The following is an 18,879-nucleotide window of genomic DNA, read 5'->3' on the forward strand; positions in this document are numbered from 1 at the left end:
GGTTCCAGTGCTAAGATATAATACAGCATCGGTGACCAAGGACATCCATGTCTGGTACCTCTGCTCAGTTTCCATCTTTCTGAGATGACAGCTCCAGTTTTGACTCTGGCTAGTGGCGCGCTATACAGTAGTTCGACCCACTTGCGGTATCCTGGTCTTCTCCCATAATGAGTCAGAGCCGCCTTCAGCCGGGGCCACCTGACGGAGTCAAAGGCTTTTATCGCGTCTAGTGATATAATTGCAATCTTCTCCGTGTTTTCTTTTGTATGTTGTATAACCCGATGGAGTCGTCTGAGATTATCGGATATGCTCCTGCGCGGAAAATATCCTGTTTGATCAGGGTGTATTAATTTGTTGATAATTCGTTTCATTCTGTTTGCTAATACCGCTGTAAGTATTTTACTGTCTTGATTCAGGTCTGAACGAGCCGCAGTCCCCGCCCGGCTTGTTAATGCCATATCATATCATATCATTAGGTTTTGGGAGGGGAATAATTACTGCTTCTCTTAGGGATTCTGGCAGCCTCCCTATCTCAAATGCCTCATTTAGCATTGCAAGTAGCGGGGGCAGTACCTCATTCCTGTTCATCTTATAGAATTCACTAGGTAGCCCATCCGCCACCGGGGTCTTCTAGTGGATAGTTGTACCGCCACCTCTTCCAGCTCTTCTAGTGTAATCGGGGCGTCTATGACCTCGCTCTCTGCCGCGCTAATTTGTGGCAATCCTATATCCTCCAGTGTTTCCATTATTTCCTTGTTATTGCTATCTTCTCCATCTCCATATAATTTCCTGTAGTATTCTAGGAACTCCCTATTGATGCCCTCTTGGGTGTTTACTAGTTGCCCATCTTCTCCTGTTATTGCCCTTGTTATTGGTCTGGGGGTCTCTCTTTTGTAAAGCCATGCTAACATCTTTCCGGGTTTCTCTCACCCTGCATGCTGCCTCTCTATATACTTTTTATAGTTTAGGTTACATAGCCTCTCCCAGTGTTCTGCACATTCCTGTTGCAGTCGGCTTATGGTTTCGGCATTCTCTTTCGTGCTTCCCCCTCTGCTGAGGGCCATCTCGAGTTTGGTTTCGGCTTTCTGTAATTCTCTTAGTATACCCCCCTGCAGCCCCTTTGATTTAGCTATCGCTATCCCTCTCACTACCACCTTGAAGGCTTCCCATAGCGTACCAGCAGACTCCACGCTCCCGGTATTAGTCTCAAAGTACTTTACAAATTCTTCTCTTAGGTCCTCTCTAAACATTACATCTTTGAGTGCTTCAGCTCGGAGTCGCCAGGTTGGTATCTTGGCCCTCAGGGACGATATTGCCATATTGAGATCAATGGCGAGTGGTCCAAAAGGACCCTTGCCTTGTATTCTGTCTGTATTATTTCTGCTGCCACTTTTGCGTGGCGTACATATAGTCTAGTCTCTTGTACAGGTTATGTGGGGCGGGGTAATGGGAATATTGCCTGTCTTGTGGGTGTTGCCACCTTAATATGTCCTCTAGTCGTAAATCCATAAGCAGTGTCTGCAGGGCTTTAGCTGCTGGGGCGGACCTATCTTCTTTATTATCCGACCCGTCCATCTTCGGGTTTAATGTACAGTTAAAATCTCCTCCCCAAATCACCGCCACCCCCATGTACGGACTTAATTTGCTGTATAGGGTCTTAAAGTATGTCATAGTGTTCTGGTTTGAGCGTATGTGTTGATTATACATATTTCTCTATTTTCTACCAGGCCCGTATGACCACCAACCTCCCGTCCTCATCGATTGTGGATTATAGTAGTTGAAATGGGACGTGCGGTGCCACCCATGTAAGTACTCCCCTGGCGTAGGCCGAATATGCTGCTCCAGTGAGGTGGGTCTCTTGTAGTAGGGCTACATCTGTTTTCTGCCTCCTGAGGTGCATCATGACCTTATTCCTTTTTAGGTAGTTATTAAGCCCCCTGACATTCCAAGAAATTACCTTAAGGTCCCCCCATGCTCTTTCCTTTCCCAACCTCCTGTTGTGCCTTCCCGACCTTTATCCAGTATGCGGGTGCTAACGCATGTAGGCTCGTACCCCAACCTAAACTACCCTTAACTATTAACACTACAACTTCCCAAACCTCTCCCCATGCCTTCCCTGCCCCAACTTAGTCCTCAACTCCCTGCTTTCCCTCCCCCAGCCCAATTGTTGCCCAGCTCCATCCCTGGATCTCAGGCCCCCCCCCCCGCATCTTGCCTGTTTCTTGGCTGTCACCAGTACTCTGGGCACAGCAGGGAAGTAACGCCCTACTGGCGGCTGTACTACTTTAGCTATTTGGGGGTAGGTCGTCCTTATTCTGTGTCTCCCATATTGGCTATTATTCGCAGCGCATTTATGGCTCCTAGCTTCATTATGCAGTTCTATATTTTAGTCCAACATGTCCGCCCATTGATTTATCAATTAGTTCGCGTCTGCGCGTCCTGGCGCGCGAATTACACTTCTTACTGGCACCTCATTAAAGTTTCTCCCACCTCCTGCAATATCAAACATGGCGCCATATCACTTATCCTGTCCATCTCGCTCCTGGTCGTCTTCAGCATCAGGGCATTCCTGGATATCCAGCCAGCATGCCGCCTCCTCCGGGGTTTCAAATAAGTGTGCTTTCCCTTTGTGTAAGACCTTAAGTTTTGCAGGGTACAAGAGCATGTATTTGAATACGGCTGGCCTCAATCTTCTTTTCACTGCGACGAAGCTGTACCGTTGTCTCTGTACCAGCATAGTATAATCCGGGCACGCAGTGATAGTCGCCGCAGCTCGCGTTATTGTTCCTCCTTTCCGAAAAAATTCCAAGATCTTTTCCCTGTCTCTGTAGTTTAATATCTTTGCTATTATGGCTCGGGGAGGGGCCCCAGGATGCGGTCTTCTCATCAGGGCCCTATGCGCTCGTTCAATCGCAAACCCCTGGGAGAGCTTGCCTACCCCTATTTCCTGGATGAACATGTTTTCCACATAGTCCGTGGGATCCTGGCCTTTTTCTCCCTCCGGCAGGCCCACCATGCTTATGTTATTGCATCTCGACCTCCCTTCGGCCTCCTAAGCTCGGTTTTCCAGGTTAGACATTTGTTGCTTTAAAATATGGACTTCTTTGGCATTGGTAGTGCTAACCTCGGTGTTGGTTTTAACAGCGCTTTCTAGGCCACTTGTTCGGTCCGCTAGTGCTGTTACGTCTTGTCTTAGTAAGTTGACCTCTATCCCTCCCGCATCTATCTTGGTTTCCAATGCCGCTTTGAGGTCTGCCATCGCGGCTCCCCAAGAGGATTTCAGTTCCGTTATGGCCACCAGGATCTGGCGGTCGTCCCTCAGCGAGGTCCTCTCTTCCGGTGTGGTGTCTGGACTGTGCAGGCGTGGTCGGGGCTTGCTGTGTTTTGGCGAATATGTCCATCGTTGGCTGCTTGCCTTTAACTTTGCTCCACTTGAGCGGCATAGCCCTGAGCGTCCCAGGTCTCGCCCTTCTACTGCTCAGGTTTCACGTCTTTCTCACTGTGTTTTGGTGTTTGTGCTGGTCCTCAGCTTGGCTTCTCGAGTACTGGCTTCTCTGTGGCCTTGTCTGCTGCGTACGCTTATTCCTCTGTGTGCAGGTCGCCTATGCTCCTGTGCACTTAGTTGTTTCGTGTGGGCTACGTGCAGCACCATTTCTTTGCTTATGACTTAGCTCAGTTACATCTGGTACACCCTTCCACGTGCATGTTGCGCGCTTCCTACACTCGGATGGTGTGCGCACTGGTTCTTCAAGCGTGTCTAAGCCCCCTTCTAGGGCTAGTGCGCAGTTTAAAATGAGGGCGAGCCCGGCTCTAGTACCGCTTGCGTGATGGCACTTTGCAAGGCTAACCTTGCCTCATTGTTACGCTGTCCTTATTAGTCAGCCAGTATTGCTTTTCCGCCTCACCGTGGGTGCCCTACCCGCCGCCTCTTTATTTACTCGCCTCCAACTTTATTAATTTGTAGGGAGTGCACCTTCTTTCATGCCAAGGTCCACTGTCTGCATGCTTTTAGCTATGGCTTAGTTCCTCTGTCCTCGTGGGGTCATCACTGGGCAGCTATTCGGTGCCCATACTTGGTCTGCGCCCTCAAGGCGCTTTGTTCTGTGTACCACGGCGCTCTAGTGCGCCCTTGTTCTGTTGCCTACTTTGCGCCTCTGTGTTGTCACTTGTTTGTTATCGGGGGAAGCTCCTCGAGCATCACCTGCTGGGTACACCGCGCCCTGTTATCATTGATATGTTCCTTATTTTGGGCAAGCTACTGTGTTCATATGGTACCCATTGGCTATACGGGTGGTAATTTCCGTTCTGTGTGATGCCTTCCTTTATAGGGTTGCGTTTGCTTATAATTGCCTGCTTTCCAGCGGCGCTGTTGGGCAGTGGCTATGTTTATTCCTCAGCATTTACTCAGTGGTGCAGTCCTCCAGAACTCTTCCGTGCCCACTATATGGCACATCTGATGCCGTAGTGGCTGCGTCTGCGGTTTGCTTCTGTTCCCATTTCATATTTAATATTGCAGCCGTTCGCCTTCTGGCTGTTGTTGCAGCGCCTACGTTCGCTGAGTTTCGCCCAATACTTGGGCGCTTTGCATACGACCGTCGGGGGGGGGGGGGGGCCCGGGTGTCAGTTCGCGACTGTCTTGGCATCCTCACAGGGGTGCGTCTCCCGTCCCTGGTCACTCGCGTGGCCACCCGTTTTCGTCCTTGTCATGCGGGTGCTGCGGCGCGGACAGCTGATTCCAGCTGTACGCATGTCTCCTTGTTGGACTTGCTCAGCCGTTGTCTGCCCATAAGAGTACGTGCCCAATTCCTGGCTGCAGCGGTCTTCACAGCTTCCTTGGTCCGCGCGTCCGAAGGGTCCTTTGTCCCGGGTTTGCCGCCATCTTGCCGCCAGCCCTACGTCTTCAGATGGCAGCTTCAAAGTTCCATAACTCTTAGCAAAACCATTCAATTTGCACGCGGAGGCGCGCATCAGATTCCGCTTCTCTGCTTGTTCATGCCATCTGCTTTTCTTCCTGTAACAAGTGGTCTAAATACATGCGCCCGCCCGGTTCAGTTCTTCGGATCCAGGAGCCCACGAAAAGAGCAGCCTATTCCATGGCTGCTAAGCCACACCCTGCCCCTCCAGCTTCCCATCTTTGATGGTCATTCACGGGTGGCACATGGGATGGTGGTCCCCCACAAGGGTGTCATGAGAACCAGCGGGATGGTGGAAGATGGTGGAGGGGCCAAGGCCGACAAGGGAGCCGGGACAGTGAGTCAGGTCAAGGGTACCTGAGCAGAGGAGGAGGAGGAGGGCACAGCAGGCAAGGGAGCCTGTGCAGAGGAGGTTGAAGGCACGGCAGGCAAGGGAGCCTGTGCAGAGGAGGAGGAAGGCACAGCAGGCAAGGGAGCCTGTGCGGAGGAGGAGGAAGGCACAGCAGGCAAGGGTGCCTGAGCGGAGGAGGAGGAGGAGGAGGAGGAGGAGGAGGAGGAGGAGGAGGAGGGCAAAGCAGGCAAGGGAGCCTGTGCACAGGAGGAGGAGGAGGAGGGCACAGCAGGCAAGGGTGCCTGAGCGGAGGAGGAGGAGGAGGAGGAGGAAGAGAAGGAGGAGGAGGAGGAGGAGGAGGAGGAGGAGGAGACAAAGAGACAAAGAGCAGAGTATGGACTCTGTGCGGTACAAGTGAAAGTACCAATACCCAAGATCATCTGGGAGGCTAGGTACCCATTGAGAAAATCATACCTGCATACAAGAAAATATGATGGCCATTTGAATGAAATCCCTGAAGAAGCAGAGCAAATGAAGGTCAAAGATGAATAGTGACTTCACACAGAATCGAGCGGACGTCTGTAGAAGAGATACGGAGACCAGAGAATGCAGATATTCTACAAGGCATCAAGGATAAGTGACATCTTGGGATCAAGGTGAAAAAGCTTATGCCATAGAACCAGATGACGATATTAAGCTAGTTTACACTTGTACAGATGCAAAAGAAACGCAAGCAGACAAAGTAATCTTGAGGCTAGCTTTATAGTAAATAGTTTGCTGCAAGCGTGTATATATGTGTGTGTGTGTATATGTATGTGTGTATATATATATATATATATATATATATATATATAGCTTGTGGAATCTGCTTAGATCACATTCTGTGCATAGGCCGACATCTAGTGGAAGCTGCGGAGTATTACAGTTTGTTTTTCGAAACTCGAAAAGTGGTGTCGAACTAGGGCGTGCCAGTAATACTATCCCTAGTGTGACATCCACTGTACCCATTATCCCTCACGCGTATAGGACCCCCAAATTGTTTTTTTTCCGCCATACTTGTCGGAAGCATAATTGCGGAGTTCCCTGGCTTTTAGCCATTTATCATATAATTAACAAAAAATCCCTGTTCTCCAACCCTACATCGAAGATCGCCAAAGATCGACGTTGGTACTTGAGACCAAGGAAGAGCAGCCGTCGGGACTACACGACGGACTTTGGGCCTCGGAAGGCCTCCCTGCCAAGTAGGGAGAGTGGGGGGTGGATATACACACACTCGTTTCCTACATATACCCGCCCGCTGACAGATATTGACATATGGAGAGTACTCCTTTTAAATTCTGCCCGAAGTGCAACCGTAAGTTCCCCTGGATAGACCTCGGAGGACTGACCGGCGGGCCAATTATGGGGACAGCACCCAGCGGTAAGAGCGCTACCCACACATCTTCCACTAAACACACTCACCCCACCCGAGATTCGACACGCGTGTCGACTGATCGGCAGAAGAAGGCACAGAAAGAGAAGAGAATCTGTGTCCTCTGGGTGTTCCAGGTCACGATCGCCCCATGACGCACAGCAACCATCCACGATTGTTAAGAGTGCCACATTACCTAAAGTCACGGAGGTATGGTCGTCAGAAGACGAATCCGATCTCTACCCCCAGGCAGCACGTTCGAAGGCTACTCCGGTAGTTCGTTGGACGTCTGCCTCCGAGATTCAATGCCCATCTTCCAACACTCCCGAATCTCGTGATCCATCCTCCGAAACCTCGACGCCAAGCGTCGAAAGATTCAGGAAAGTCCAAGGGGTGAGGAAAACATTCCTCTACACATGGGAAAGGGGAAAAACAACATAAGAAAGCCTCTGAACACCTGTCGCTAGACTGAAAATGTTCCCTCCCACTCCTCAGGATATGGGCATGGATGCGGAACCACAGCAGGGAAGGATTATTCCAAGTTCCAAGGAATGGAACTCAGAGGACATTGACAGAGTAATGAGGAGAATGTCTTTTTTTTGTATATTTCTACGAAAAAGACCCAAATTACTTCCATCAGAGTACTCCTGCTACATCTGCCCCTTCGTGATCCAAAGACCCTCAACCTCCTACTAAGAGACTCCGTACTGAGACTCCAGTTCAGGGGCTGATTTCAGACCCTTTCAGTGTTGAACCTTACCAACAGTATGGTGAGGATTCGGAAGTACAAATGCTGGACGACCAGGCCGGGGTCAATTACTATGGAGATGATGAGGACCAGGAAGAGGAGGAGGAGGAGGAGGAAGACGAAGCGCAGGCCTATAGTCTTGACTCCCCTAATCCCAGGGACCCCCCTATGAATGACTCACCTATTGACAATCAGCCTTTGCTTAAAGAAGTTTTGGCCAAGGAAATTGACACTCGGGGTGCCCAGGAAGAGAGAGATTTTGCAGAGCAAATTCTAGGGGAGAAATGATCCATTGCCCAGGCTATCCCCATTCTAAAATCTATTCAACGTAGAATCGATCCTTCTCTGGTGACCCCTAATCTTACTCGGGCAGTTAACCGACGAGTAGAAAAATTATTCAGGGCCGCTCCCTCCGACCCACTGTACATAAGGTGTCAGCTAAAACCTGACTCATTAGTGGTTACAACCACCAGGAATAGAGCGGGAACACCATTAGCATCTTCGGAAGCTCCCCCAGACAAAGAGAGCAAGGGAATATACGCTCTAGGTAGGAAGGTGGCATCCACGTCGACATACCAAGCACGCATTGCCAATACCACCACTCTGCTAGCAAGCTACAACTGCCACCAATGGGAACAGGTAGCTGCCCTCATTGCCTCTGCACCAGAACCTCTAAAGAGCCAGTTGGCCCAGATTGCGTCGGAAGGAAGATCAGTGTCCGGATGCATTCTCTAAGCTAACTTCGATGCAGCAGACAATGCAGGAGGCTGATAGCAGAAAGCACTGTAATTAAACGACACGCTTGGCTAAGGCAGTCGGGATTTAAACCCGAGACCCAAGCCACCCTCCTAGAGATGCCGGGAGAACCTAATGTCCTGTTTGGGAAAGCAGTGGAGGAAGCGCTGAAAACGGCCAAGGACACCTTAAAGTGCCTTGGCCAACTAACAAATAAGCCCACAAACCAGCGGGGAAATAACAATTTTCGTCGCTTTCGCAGCCAAAACTCACAGAGAGGGTCCAATTACTACCAGAACCAAGGAACCTCGTGGGGCGGCAACCAACAAGCTGCCCAATGTTTTGCCAGAGGTCAAAAGAGGGGCCGTGGCAGGGGGAGAGGCAGCCCAGGTAAAGGCACTACACCTCCCAATAAAAAACAGTGACGTTCCGCTCCGGGTCCCTTCCCATGCATCCGCAGTAGGGGGAGGGGGCATTTCCATCTTCACCCACGCATGGGAAGGGATCGCTTCGGACAGATGGGTGCTGTCCACAGTGTCTGCGGGATATAGAACTACTGGAACACCCCCCGCGACCATCCTCCAAGACAGAAGATACACTCCTTGGAGCACCAAAGAATCCTCCTTGAGGAGATCGCCATTCTTCTTGCAAAGGACGCAATAGAACTCGTCCCGGGCAACTAGGTAAACCAGGGTATTTATTCAACTTACTTCCTTGTGCCAAAAAAAGTTCCAACGATGCACCCAGTACTAGACTTACGCCCTGCAAACAAGTATGTCAAGCCACAAAAATCTCGCATGGCTACACTCCAGGAAGTAATCTCTCTACTAAAAAGAGATTACATGGCAAGCATTGAAAGAGATTACATGGCAAGCATTGAAAGATGCTTATTTTCATATTTCCATGCTCCCAGCGCACAGAAGATTCTTGCGCTTCAAGGTAGACAGCCATCACTACAAGTTCAAGGTACTGCCCTTCTGTATAGCCTCGGCTCCAAGGGTATTCACCAAGGTACTGGCGTTGGTGGCGGCGCTCCTACGCAGGGAGGCAATCCCAGTGTACCCTTACCTGGACGACTGGCTCATCACAGGAGAAACCCCCGTAATTTGCAGATCAAACATTCAAAGAACAATCAACCTCCTCTTCCAATTGTGCTTCTCAATCAACGCGAAAAAATCAAGCCTGGTACCAAGCACCTCCAAACAGTTCCTAGGATCTGTTCTAGACACCAAAGAGAGGTTGGCCTTTCCATCAGAGGAAAGAATTCGGAATCTGTTACTGCAAATTCCTCAATGTCTGTCCGGTCGCCAGCTAAGGGTGCGCAAAGCGATGTGTTTACTAGGCATGATGGCATCATGCATTTACCTGGTTCCCCACGCGTGCCTGCGCATGCGACCCATGCAGGAATGGTTGGCGAAACAGTGGTCTCAGGCAAGTGGTCAGTGGGATGATCTAGTGGTTGTTTCGCCGACACTAGTACAGAGTCTTCGCTGGTGGACAAGAGAGAATCTTGCAAAGGGGAAACTCTTTTACGATCCAGAAATACAGGCCGTAGTCACAACAGATGCGTCCCTGTCAGGGTGGGGAGCACACCTCCTTCACCACACAACTCAGGGTCTCACACAGTGGCTCGGAATCACATCAACGTGCTAGAACTTCTGGCAGTCTTCAGAGCGCTTTGGGCGTTCGAACCCCACCTATCCAACCTGTCAGTGCAGATCCTAACAGACAGCACGACAGCTATGTTTTACATAAACAAACAAGGGGGCACTCGTTCGCCCAATCTGTCCAGGCTTGCCCAGAAAATTTGGATATGGGCACTCAGACGGAACATTTGCCTATCGTCCCAACATGTTCCAGGGGATCTCAATTCACTAGCGGATGCTTTGAGCAGAGATCCCCTCCCAGAAGAACAAGAAGGGCGTCTACACGAAGAAGTCGTAGAAGATCTCTTCTCTCAGTGGGGTTTCTTCACTATAGACCTATTCGCCACAAGCGAAAACAGACAATGTCCAGAATTCGCATCCAGGTTCCCCCTGCCAGGCTCCAAGGGGAACGCTCTATGGATGAACTGGTCAGGGATGTTTTCCTACGCTTTTCCACCAACCCCTCTGATGAGGAAGGTGGTCAACAAGATACACAGGGAATCAATGACGCTCATCCTAGTTGGTCCTATGTGGGCGAGACAACCATGGTTCCCACATCTACGCAGACTGGCGGTGTGCAACCCCATCAGACTCCCGTGCTGGTACAACCTACTCTCCCAGCACGAAGGACAAACAGTGCATCCTCAACCGAACTCTTTGAACTTGGCAGCATGGTTCCTGAAGTCATAGAGTTCGGCCATCTCAATTTACCCCAGAGATGTATGGATATCTTAAAAGAATCAAGAAAACCTAACACTAGGCACTGTTATTTTGGTAAATGGAAACGATTTGTTATTTGGTGCCAGAATAAACAAATCAACCCAGTTGATTGCACTCCTTCCAACACTGTCACCTACATGCTCCACTTACTGGAGGCAGGGTTGGTATTTAATTCACTCAAAGTGCACCTGGCGGCACTGTCAGCCTACACCACCTCACATAACAAGTTGTCATGGTGGAAGGTGCCAGTTGTGAAAGCCTTTATGGAAGGGATGAAGAGACTCCACCCTCCAATTTCTAACCCACCACCAGGGTGGGACCTTAATGTGGTGCTTGCTAAACTCATGCCCCCCCCTTTGAACCCATGCATAAAGCTAATCTCAAACACCTGACTTATAAAACTGCCTTCTTCGTAGCCATTACATCCATACGAAGGGTCAGTGAAATTCAAGCTCTGTCAGTGCAGGATCCTTTCTTTACTGTCCATAAGGATAAACTGGTTCTACAAACTCACCTTAGGATCTCACCTAAGTTTATTTCTAAATCCCATGTTAACCAGTCCATTGAGCTACCAGCCTTTTTCCAAGAACCCAAAAGCTCTGCTGAGGTGAAACTACACACACTAGATGTGAGAAGAGCGGTCCTCTACTACGTAGACAAGACCAGACCACACCACTAGGAAAGACAGATCAACTGTTCGTCTCTGTAGCTACAGGCAGAGAAGGAGATCGCGTCTCTAAAGGTGCCATCTCTAAATGGATAGTCAAATGTATCCAGCTGTGTTACTCCCTTTCAGAAAAAACACTGCCTTTTACGCCAGGGGCCCACTCTACAAGAGGTACTGGGGCCACTCTGGCTTTCATTGCAAATGTACCCCTTGGCACCATTTGCAAAGCAGCTATATGGAGCTCTATTCACACTTTTACTAGGCACTACTGCATTGACACTGATTCCAAGACAGATACTCAAGTGGGACAAGCGGTTCTAAGACATTTGTTCGCTCATGGCCCTGCTCACATCCCACCTCCTTCATCGAACACTGCTCGCTAATCTATGCACAGCATGTGATTTAAGCAGATTCCACAAGCCTCAGAAGGGATACATTACTCACCGTAATCGTATTTCTGATGCTTGTGTCTGCTTCGATTCACATGCACCCGCCCTTCCTCCCCTCTGAGAGACGGCGCATGGATGCTTGTAGTCTTATTTATGTATCTGCTTGGATACTCTGTACTCATGCTACTCCTCATGCTACCTCATGTGATAAAAAATACAATCTGAGGGTCCTACACGCGTGAGGGATCATAGGTACAGTGGACGTCACACTAGGGATAGTATTACTGGCATGCCCTAGTTCGACGCCCCTTTTCGAGTTTCGAAAAACAAACTGTAATACTCTGCAGCTTCCACTGTCGGCCTATGCACAGCATGTGAATCTAAGCAGATACAAGCATCAGAAATACGATTACGGTGAGTAATATATATATATATATTAATTACATGTACGCGGTAGCTTCCATGTAGTTATGGTTAAGTTGGTGTTTCCATAGGAAGAGCATTTTTTGGGTGGCTTATAACTTCGCTCCCTCTGGACGAATCCTCACCAAACTTTGCAAAGAAGTATATGTCCCACTCTGAATCACTTTGCAAACTTTGGAGAGGTTTGGTCCAGGGGGGGGCAAAGTTATAGGGGGGGTCCCAAAACTTTTGTTTTTTCCCCATAGACATAATGGGAAAAAACTTTGCGCACGCCTACAGCCCAAACAGCTGGACGGATTTACACCAAATTTGCGGCAGGAGCGGGGGCTTGGTCCCGAAAGCGTGCTTTTGCAAATTCGGTGTAAATCCGTCCAGTATTTTTTTTTAAAATGACCAAAATGTAAGGCAAAAGAATTTGTGATATCTCAGTTCGCTCCGCGGACAGCGCACCGATTGGCTAAGCGGCTTGAGTGATGTCCGCGGACATGCGACGTGTTCGCTGATTGGACGGCGTGGTGCGTCAAGCGCATCAGATTTTTTGTGGCGCCCGCCATCTTGCATTCGCCGACGACCGCGGACAGCACGGTGAAACTTGGATTAAAAATTGTATTTAGTGGAGTGTGTTGGTGTGTAAGAGTGTTTGGGGAGGGTGGGGGAGTATGAGATAGGTTCAATGTTCTGTTTTTTTATGTGCTAGATGCTTTTGTTGTGTTCGATTTGTCTGCGGACAACACGGCTGTTCTGAAATTTTCTATATAAACTAAATGGTGGGGTGTTCTGTGGACGGAGTATGTGTCCGTTTTGTTCGCAAGCAAGCTATAATTGAGCTAAGAACACTCGCGGTGTCCTGAAATGTTTGCAATTAAACAAAATGGGGGTGTTCTGAGAACGCTGTTCGTATTGTTCGTCGTCAGGTTGAAAGTGTTCTAAGAACCCTCCTTATGTCCGCTGACATTACAATTTCCTATGGGCCTTACCCGACTTTTTGTCCACTAAACAAACGATAAATTGGGCTGCTGTGCGCCGACATTATGTGATAATCCTATCACTTGCCCCATCGACCTGGCTGACCTACTTTTGCGACACTAAATCATATCTCCCGCCTCTAAGCCTGACATTATCAAAGCATTCATATTCCCCGTCTCTCTCCGTGACCTTACAGGGTCCGTAGCCAAACGCGCCCAGTCGGCTCCAGTCCTACGCGGCTTTACACAGAACCCGGAAAACAACACACATCATCTCACAACACAGCGCGCCACAATTCGGAATATGAAACTGTGATTTAAAAGCAAACAGCAACATTGTACATTTGGTAAAGTACATTTATTTGATATCAAATGTTTAGAGAATATTCAGCGATTTGCATTTGTCTTTGCTGTCGATCCGCAAAAGTTCATCTTGAGTCGCGCGCTGTTCCTTTGCGCTACACAGGGTGTTGGTTTATGATAAAAGAAGCACTATGGTCGCACTGATAATCGGAAGGCTGTTCCAACAATGAGGCATTATGGATTATAAAATACTAGCATATTAAAAATGGCAGTACACGTTTAAGAAGGGACAACAGAACAACCTAATCATTGTGTTTTTTTTTTTAAAATACTACTGCATTTGCATGTGAATGTATGCATATGGATGTAATGAGTTTGCAGACTTTCATTACAAAAAAGGGGTGAGCTCAATGAGAGGCTATAACAACCATGCCCTCGGCAATCACCCATCATGCACCTGGTGAATTATGCAAATTAGGTTGACGTAATTTAGCTACTTTTTGCTACTTTTATGACGGCCAATAGCTACTTTTCTTACTAAGGAGTTGCCAACACTGCTCCTACGCGACTGCATACAGAATCCAGAAAACAACACAGTGCGCCACAATTCGGAATATGAAACTGTGATTTAAAAGCAAACAGCAAGATTGTACATTTCGTAAAGTACATTTATTTGACATCAAATGTTTAGAGAATATTCAGCGATTTGCATTTGTCTTTGCGGTCGATCCGCAAAAGTTCATCTTGAGTCACACGCTGTTCCTTTGCGCTACACAGGGGGGTGTTGGTTTATGATAAAAGAAGGACTGTGGTCGCACTGATAATCGGAGGGCTGTTCCAACAGCGAGGCATTAGACCACCATAACGGTTGGTATGTCGCTTCTAGCCGATAGTACCGCGTAAGGGCATATTGGTCCTTGGCGATTGTCCCATAAAATGGTGAGGGTCATGAAGTTGTTTACTAGGAGCTGCACCTTGCACTTAAAAAATCCATCGGCCGGGGTCTGAAAATCGTGGCATTGACAGTAGGGAAGGATGTACCTGTTTTAAAAACATAAATTAGTCTCACCAGCCGATCTTCTTTAAAAATATTCATTTTATTTATTAGGGCGTGAAACTATTTGCTAGCGAGGATAGTGCAACGGAGTATGTTAACTTATTCCCACTAACCCACCCTCTCTCCTCTGCCTTTTTCAGAGCCGTCTGAGCGCCAGGGGACCACTTCGGCGGTGATAGTGCGCGGTACAAAACAATATGCCACATTGAACGAACAAGAACAACTTAACCGGGCTTTAACGCCACGCTATTGTTGTTATATTCCGGTATAAAATAATCTAAAGGGTTACTTACATTATATTGGCATTTTCCATTGTCTACGCGTAATGCAGTCCCTAAATACGACTTTGTCTGTGCCAACAATCTTTCTCATAGTGATATAATATATAAAAGGGGTTTCGTTTCAGAAATTTCATCCTTATCGTCTCTTACGTTACTGCACCCCTACTTCAAAAGAAGTCTTTTGGCACGATCCCTGTCTGTCAAGGTCAAAAAACAATAGAACCTTATAGTGCGAGTCGTGGGCCACTCCGGCCCGCAAGCAAAAAATGGAAGCAGCTGACCTTCACTGTGAACGAGCATAAATTCTTACTTTGCAACATTCTGTGTAAAGCCATCCCTGAGAAGTTGCTTTTTACACTCCATCTTTGTATATTGTCTGCGTGCTAATGAAAAAAGTTTGTTAAAGCGAGGTTATGGTTAAGTTGCGCTACTAAAAACCTATGAAATTCAGTGAAAAAACTTTGTTAAAGGGACGTCATGGTTCCAAGTAAAACCGAAAAACCCCTGAAATTCGCCAGTTATGGTAAGCTAAGCAACCATAACTCGCGCCACCACCCGGCACTGCTAAGACTAACACCCAGGACATCAAAGATGACATCACAAATGTCATTGATGACATCACTGATGACATCACATGAGTATTTACTTTTCATGAAATTTCTGAACAAGGGATTCTTAATATAATGTTGAGAAAAAAGTGTCAAGGATCATTGCAATAAATATCATAAGCTAATTAGTGCATTAAATAATGCATTGATATAAATAGCATTCTATTATGAGGTTCTATCTAGTATGCTAAGCTACTCATGCAGAAACAGCATTGTGTGCAGCATACATGATGAAGGTATAATATTCATAATGTTGATATGTTGAATAATGAAATGATAAATGTTTTCTTATTAGAGTTTTGTGTACTGTGAAATATATAATAAGTAGCTAATAAAACCCATGTATTACATAATTGCATTACTACAGACAAAACACAGAGACAAGAAAGTGAAGTAAGCAAAAAAGCAGAAGTAGTAGCTGAAACAATTCATAACCTAACTGATTATTTTCATGCAAATAAATGATTGCTCTGTTTCAAAGCTGCTATTTACCCTATGTATGTGTATCACATGATGTGACTGAACCCTAAGGAAAGTAGTGTGAGTACAATGTATACAAATGTGAGCATATACAGGGAAAGTACAGCCATAAAAAAACAACAGAACTATCAGAAAGTGCTGATAAGGCTATTGATTATCTTCATGCACAGAAAGGATTGCTGTCTTTCAAGCTTGTCTTCCCCTATGTATATGATTCATATGATGTGACTAGACTCTAAAGGAATTACTGTAAGAACCTACTTGATGGATAAGTCTACAAATATAGTATGTTTACAATTTTTAGTTCCTGACTTTTACTGAAGAAAACCATGTGGCCTAGATATGTCAGTAAAGGAAAAAAGTGGGAGCCAGACATGTGATGTCATCAGTGATGTCATCAATGACATTTGTGATGTCATCTTTGATGTCCTGGGTGTTAGTCTTAGCAGTGCACGGTGGTGGCGCGAGTTATGGTTGCTTAGCTTACCATAACTGGCGAATTTCAGGGGGTTTTCGGTTTTACTTGGAACCATAACGTCCCTTTAACAAAGTTTTTTTTACTGAATATATATATATAATGTTTCCACTACGCATTATAAGCAGTGCTGAACTGTAGCAAGAAGGCCTCATTTCAGTGTGTCGCAGATAAAAAGCAAATTGAATTTCAAAATGAATCTCAGCAGAAGGAGTTGGATGAGCCAAAGAAGCCAAGGTGGAATGAACTGCCATTGGATACAATTTGTGTGAAAGAACAGAATCTCCAGTTCAGAAGGCTTAATCAAAACAAAAGACGTCAGAGGACTATTAGAAAATAGTATTTCAATACACTAATAGGCTTGATTCCGTGGTCTCCACTACCTAAGCACAAGGGCTGAGTGTGCCCACATTCGTTAATATTTCTCAGAGCACAGTACAAACGGCCAGGCTTCAAAGCCCTAATTGACACTGGACCATTGAAGTGATGATGGATTGATTTGCTAATTGGTGGGAAGCTAGCGTTACGACGAGCTCATCAGCACCTGGATGTTCCGCCTGCAAGCTGCTAGACGTAGGTGGAAAAGTACTGACAGGGTTTAGAAGCCAACCAATTGTAGAGGACCGCGTAATTAAGGGTCCTATAGTTTGTGTAGCCAATGGAACGTCGTGTATTTAGTGACGTTCATAATTGCCATTTTAAGGGGAGGGCTTAGTTGCCCCACCTGATGTGAAGTACCCTATCACTTTCCTTCACTGTCTATTCACTTAGAGCCTATCAATTCCCTCGATAGGTTTTTGTAGTTTGCCACGGAGAATGACGTTGGTAATGACACAAGTCAACAAGTCACTGATGGCGATTTCGCTTAATATAACTACGATTTTTGTTAGATTCGTTGAGTAAGAGGATCGAGCAAGTGCTGATGTTCGTTGTACGTTTTAGATAATTGACATTAAGACAGATTTCCTTTTGCCAAACTACCTGAGTCGTTTCGATTATTGATATATGAATACAATTTGCATCCCCATCCATCCCAAGGGTAATTGCTACTCATAAAAGGGGCTGGGATATCTAGTTCATAGGTATCTGCAATTGGAAGTAATACTTCCTTTGCATGTTTTGCGTGTTTCCAGTTGTCGGAATAGATCAAGATGAACAAGAACCCAGTGCAAGAGTAGGTCAGTAAAGATATGGTGGATGAAACGTTGGAACACTGCTGAAGTGTTAGATGGCTCAAAAGGCATCACACAGTACTCCAAAATGGTCATACGGTGTTGGCAAAGTCCTCTTCCACTCATTCCCTTTCCTGATCCGTATCAGGTGGTAAATTCTGCAATTTAGTGAAGACGGACACTCCTCGAACCACCGCTAGAATGTTGTGGCTCAATGATAGAGGATATATGTCCTTTATCGTTGGTTACCCTATTCTGTCCTCTGCAATCCAGGCAGGGGCGCTGCTTGGTAGTATCTTTCTTAGGGGGCATGGGTGACAGAAGGGACACCCGCCTAGTGATTAGGAATCCGTAATTAGTCAATTTTCTAAGTCAGTTTGAAGGTATTGCCTTAAGGCTTTCTTTTCTGGGAGAGCGAGACCATACATGCAGCCAAAAGGGTCAGTAGCGCCTGGCACTAATTTGTTGGCACAGTCTCTGCGCGGGTGTACCGCTTTCCACTCGTCTCGGGAGGATAGCTTACGGGCAACGTGCTTGCCTTGGGAGCAAGACAACACGGAGCAACACAGGTTTGATTCCCGGGTCTGCGCTTAGAAACCTCTGGGTAGTAAGCGCATTATAAATAACCAATCATATCATATCACTTGGAGTCAAAAAATATGTTCGCAAATTCCTGTTACTTGGAGGCTGCGGTGGTGGCAGGGGGGAGTTGCGAATTTGAATGATTGCATTTTTTGCAGATTTCAGATGTTGGTTTTGTTGTAGCAGTTCTTGAAGCAATATTTGGAGCCTAGGAATATGGTCTGTGCTGCTCAATTAATGCAGGGCTTGTGGTTTTGCAACCAGGGCATCCCTAACGCCACAGGGAAATTTAGATGCTTTCATAAATCAAACAGTAGACATTGTTGATAGTTATTAATCTACAAGATAACTGGAATAGACTGTTCAACAATCGGTGCAGACCTTAAAGGACAACCATTGATGCCTTCTATTGGCTGGAAGACGGGTTTGGTTTTTGGGATGGCATCCGGAAGTAGACGAAGACAACTGAGTAAAGTTTGAGTTACAAACTTTTATTAAAATAAATAGGTTGGTAAAAGGCTCAACTTGCCCTATGCTATGGTGGGATTTCCCTACCTAACTGAAACTAAACTGTGTCATGAAGTCCAAAGCAAATGTCGGTCTGTCTCCAAAACCTATACTTGCCCTCACATCTACTTGTATATAATGTGTAGGGATGTAAGCATCAAAATGAGAAGTGTTCAAATAAAAGTTCACAGCTTCATCCAGCTTGTGGTTGGAAAAGGGGTTTTCTCTTCCCCAAGATTCAGGACAGCTCACTTTGTCAAAAAGAGGGGCTCCCTTCCCAAAGCTTTCAAGTCTCTCAAGGTTCCAAAAACACAGTTCCTTGGGATACTTTCCAGCTTTTCTGGCTGAGTTGCCTTTCACCAATTTCACAGAGTTCAGTTCATTAATATTAGATCACACAAGTTTTCCTTGATCTTCAATCACACTCTTATATGTGAATTATGTGGCTTTTTCTTTAGGTGGGTGT

General features: G+C 46.7%; 1 protein-coding gene across 9 annotated transcripts in view; it reads left to right on the forward strand.

Moving 5' to 3' along the window:
• Positions 1-18,879, forward strand: part of TAOK3 (TAO kinase 3) — a 2,703,337-nt gene that overhangs the window by 203,801 nt on the left and 2,480,657 nt on the right. Inside the window, exon 1 of one of the 9 annotated variants that reach the window (XM_069619187.1) lies at positions 1,785-1,805. The exons of the other annotated variants lie outside the window; for them this stretch is intronic. The gene's annotated coding sequence lies outside the window, so the exon portion shown is untranslated. Of the gene's footprint in view, positions 1-1,784; positions 1,806-18,879 lie in introns of those variants that run through there. 9 annotated transcript variants of the gene reach the window in all.

The sequence above is a fragment of the Ambystoma mexicanum genome, chromosome 10 (assembly GCF_040938575.1).
Source record: "Ambystoma mexicanum isolate Mex_15411 chromosome 10, UKY_AmexF1_1, whole genome shotgun sequence".
Classification (NCBI taxonomy): domain Eukaryota; kingdom Metazoa; phylum Chordata; class Amphibia; order Caudata; family Ambystomatidae; genus Ambystoma; species Ambystoma mexicanum.